Raw genomic sequence first — 4,967 nt, forward strand, 5'->3', positions numbered from 1 at the left:
GAGTGAATTAAATTATTATTTAAAAGGGAAGGATACACAACATGATGGATATTATAGGTGAGGAATAGGTGTGTTATTCATTCAGAGAGCCGGTGCATACATGAACAATGGCTTGGAACAATTGTGATAAATGTGCTGCCCACATCACAAGAATGGAGAAATATTTTGTATGAATTTGGGAACACGCTGGCTTGTGTTTGTTTCTGGGGCTTTCAGATCCTCATTGTGAAACTCAGTGAGTATGACTGTGAGGGATAATAGGTGTGCCTCCGCATGGTATGTGTAAACATGTGTTCTGTCTTGCACACTCTCACTCACTCATTCTCTCACAGGCACAGACTGACAGATGCACACGCACACACATGTCAGTTTATTGCAAGGAGTAACTGGTTCACAGTCGAAACCAGGAACCTTGGCTGTGGGGCATTCCTGCTGCCCAGTGCTGTCATGCCTTCAGGAGGTCAAATCTTCAACTGCAGCGTCTTGAACCTTGCCTCTGTGTCAACTCAATCATTAGTCTTTGTTGTCAATTAACCCTTAAAGAGGCTCCAAAATGCATTGACTTTTTACTTTGGTCATCCTTCTTCGGCACCAGTAAACTATCAGTAAGCTGTGAAACTTGTTTGAAAGGATTGACACCACGCGGTGGCAGAGGGAGACTGTGTTCTGAACGTTGTCCTTTCAGACCTGCTGCTCTTAATGTTGAATTGTTTCTCTTGGGGAGACGAGGGTGGAGAGAGAGAAAAAGGCTTTGTATCTTTTGGAAGACAATTGAAAAATTGTCTACATCTAGGTAATATTTAGATCACTAGATACTTTGGACCTGTGTTTGCACTTAACTGTTAATTTTGTACGGTCAGTTTAAATGGATTATTGATCCGATGTTGATTGCAATCGTGCAGCAAACTCTCGTTGTTTTCATAGCGCTGAATGCTGAAGTGATGGTGAAAGAAATGAAAGTGCAAGCATTGTCATAAGATGTACACAGATCCCCAACGGAAGGATTAAGGTTTCTTGCTTCAGGGGTTAACATTTCTTGATTCTTTCCAAAGTCACTGACTAAAAATGCCTTTATCTTGTCAAATTAAAATGGAAGTTGCAAATATCTCTAAAGCGGTGGAGCTGAGTATTTTGTATGATACAAGAATTCCCTTCAAGTGCTTTTCCCATCTCCCTTTTTCCTTTGTGTATCTATTCACCCCATCTTTCCATCCTCCATCCCTCTCTATACTTTGTCTCTTTGTCTGTCCCGTGCTGTTCTTCCAATCTGCCCTGTTTTGTTTCCCAATACATTTTTCTCTCTCTCTCTCTCTCTCTTTTTAAACCCCCCCCCCCCCCAACTTTTCCGTCCTCTCTCTCTCGTTCATCTTGTAGAACAATCATATCATCTGTGTGGAGTTTGCGTGTTCTCCCCATGACTGCGTGGGTTTCCTCCAGGTGCTCCAGTTTTCCCCCTCAGTCCAAAACTATGCAGGTTAGGTGAATTGGCCATGGGAACTACAGGGTCCCAGGGAAACAGTAAGGGGCTGGGTCTCAATGGGATGCTCTTGAAAGGCTCATTGCAGGGATTCTTTAACTACTTCCAATGGTCGTAGAAACCCATCTGGGTCATAAGTGCCTTTTCGGGAAAGGAAATCTGTTGTGTTTACCCAGGGTGGTCCAGGTAACTCCAGATCAACTGCAATCCAGATCAACTGCAATTAGGTTGACTTTTATCTGGGCACTGAGAGATGGGCAATTAATTCTGGCTGAGCCAACAACATCCATATTTCATAAACATGTGAAACAAACACTGTACTACATGCTGTCCTCAGCAGCAACATCAGAAATACAACATGAGGTTCCAACCTACGCTGACAACTCCAGCTCAGTCTCAATATGGTTTTGCCTGACTCTTTTCCCCCATCTGTCTCTAATCTGTCCAGTTGCTCACCTGAACTCCAATGCTGCTTGAACACACAGTTCCTCCAGTTAAGTTTTGGGAAGAGTAATCACCTTTGGTCCCTGCTAGAAACATTATTTCTGCCACCCAATGCTAAATCAGGCTGTTTGTATATTTGGGAGAGAGAAAATAGTTAACATTTCAAGTCCAGTATGACTTTACAGAACTCTATTTTAACTGTTTCTCTCTGGGTTTGTTTCACGGTTCCAGTAACTGTAGTATTTTGCTTTGGTTTGGATTCTGGGTTTGCAACCCAATCTTCTTTTCAACACCACAACTCTTAACAATGTCCGAACCCACATCAGGGTCCTGCTCACTGACCTATGATTGGCTACAATCTGTTGAGACCTAATTTAACATTATTGTTTTGTTTTCAAACCATAAACATTGGTTGCTCCTTTTTGTGTTGCTATTTCCATATTTTAGTAAGCTGTTGGTGTCAGTGGCAAGGCCAATACAGGACTTGTTACCCGTCCCTATTTGCTATTGAACAGAGTGGCCATTTCAGAGGAACTTGAGTCAACCACATTGCTGTGGGTCTGGAGTAACATGTCGGCCAGACCAGGTAAGGACGACAGATTTCTCTTCCTAAAGGACATTAGTGAACTGGATGGGTTTTTACAACAGTTAATGATTGTCACTAACTGAGACTTGCTTTCAATTCTATATTTATTAATTATATTTAAATTTTGATGTGATGAAACCCATATCCCCAGAGTATTTATCTAATCCAGTGTCATATTCACTACACCACCATATCCCCAATCTTAATTCATTATTGGTAGCCATCTTCCCTTTTAAGATGCTTCTTAAACCTATCTGTATGACCATTGAGAATTTTGGAGTCGCAATGTCCTTTTCCTGGTTCTTTTCTTAAAATCCTTGTGACCTGACCTCACCTCATCCTCTGTTTTTTCACTTCTCATTACAAAGAAACCCACTACACTGAGACAGAATGGAGAGCAAGGTTTGTGCATGGAATTACATGCCATTCGGCCCACATGTCTTCAATGTCATTGTCTTTGACCTTGTTTTCATCCAACCCGTGTTGATACACCTTACTCTTTTCTCACTCCTCTTTATCCAGCTTTCCCCTCAAATGTATCCACAAAATTTGCCTGAATCATTCCTTCTGGCAGTCAGTTTTGAATTCAGATTACGCTGTTATACAGTGACACAGCATGGAAACAGACCCTTCAGTCCAACCAATCCATGCCAACCATAATCCCAAACTAAACTAGTCCCACCTGCCTATCTTTGGCCCATAACACTCCAAATCATTACGATTCATGAATTTATCAAAGTATCTTTTAAAAATTGTAATTGTATTCACATCCACCACTCCCTCTGGAAGTTCATTCCACATATGCCTCTCATGTCTTTTATTTAAAATCTCTCTCCTTTCGCCTTAAGAATGTGCTCCCTGGTCTTGAAATCCCCCATCCTAGGGAAAGGACAATTACCATTAATGCTATCTATACCCTCCATAAATTTATAGACTTTTATGAGGTCACCTCTCAACCTCCTACACTCCAGTAAGAAACTTTGGTTAAATAATTTTGAACTTTTTTTGGATTTATGATTGATTATCCATCTCCTGTACAGGCTTAATCATCTTCTCTATGTCCACTCTATCAAAACCTTTCATTGGCTTAAGGACCACTTTAAATAGACCAACTAACCACTCAAACTCTTCTAGTGCAAAAGGCTCAGCCTGTTCTATCTTTGTTGCATGTTATAATGTCTCAATCCTTCTAAGTCCTTTGTGCACCTTCTACAGCACTGCTATCACATGTTGGAGTATATTTATACAATGCAAGTACTATCCGTTGCAATCCATGGGTCATTAATCAAACACTCATAGGTAGCAGCTTATTTTTATTCAACTGTTTCCAGTTTTATACCACAGTGAGACATCACAAATAATACAGAATTATTAATAAACTCCTATAAATTATTTTGTTCCCTCACTGTGACAGAATATGTTAGTATTGAGCAGTATAGCAGGTAGTACGTAGCTCCTTCACTGAATCACAAAAATATATGCTTATATATGTATGTACATACTGGTGCATGTGTGTATATATAGAAATATAGAGACGAGAACAGTGGGGCAGCAGATTTGATTTGCGACCACACAAGGTTGAACAATTCTCCAGGGGGTTTGTTGCTCTCGTAACCCCATTAATCAAACTGCAGCAACGGAGGATGTTCCACTATGAAACAAAGAAATACTTTTACTGATATCCCCACTTTCCCATGCCAATGTCTCCAAGTGTAGAAGGCGATGCAAAGGTGTTTCCAAACCTTACAGGGTTTTGATGGAGTATGTTTAGACTGTTCAGTGAACAAACGTTTAAAATAAGTGGGCATAAGAATTAGGGGGGAATGTGAGAAACTTTTCAAATTAATCAATCAGGATGCAACTGCACTGCATAGAAATCTATTCAATAGTAGCTTTAAAAAGAGAATTACTTGGATAAATAGTTCAAAGGAAAATGGTGCTGTAAGAAATGAGCAACTGACCGGGACTAATGAAAAGGTGCTTCAACGAGCCAGCACAGGGAGTGATGCTCTGTCTGACTCAACATTATTGCCAAGTGCACCAAAACAAAGTTTTCAATCTTCAAGGTACTGTCCAAGTTGCTGAAACAGTCTGGAAGAGGGCAATGCAAGGATCTATGGTCTAACATTGGCTGAACAAGGTGAAATGTAGCCAGTCACAATGTTATCTTGAGATTGTACAGGACATTGGTGAGGCCTCTTCTGGAGTGCAGTGTTCAGTTCTGGTCTCTGTTATGGAAAGATATTATTAGATTGATGAGGGTTCAGAACAGATTTTCAAGGATGTTCCTAGGAATAGGGGGTTTGAGTTACAAGCAGAGGCTGGGACTATTTTTTCACTGGAGCATAGGAGGTTAAGAAGTGACCTTGCAGAGGTTTATAAAATCATGAGGGGTGTAAATAAGGAGAATGGCAGGTATCTTTTCCCTAGTGAGAGGGATTTTGAGACTAGGGGACATAT

The sequence above is a fragment of the Chiloscyllium punctatum genome, chromosome 24 (genome assembly GCF_047496795.1).
Source record: "Chiloscyllium punctatum isolate Juve2018m chromosome 24, sChiPun1.3, whole genome shotgun sequence".
In the NCBI taxonomy this organism is placed as follows: Eukaryota; Metazoa; Chordata; class Chondrichthyes; order Orectolobiformes; family Hemiscylliidae; genus Chiloscyllium; species Chiloscyllium punctatum.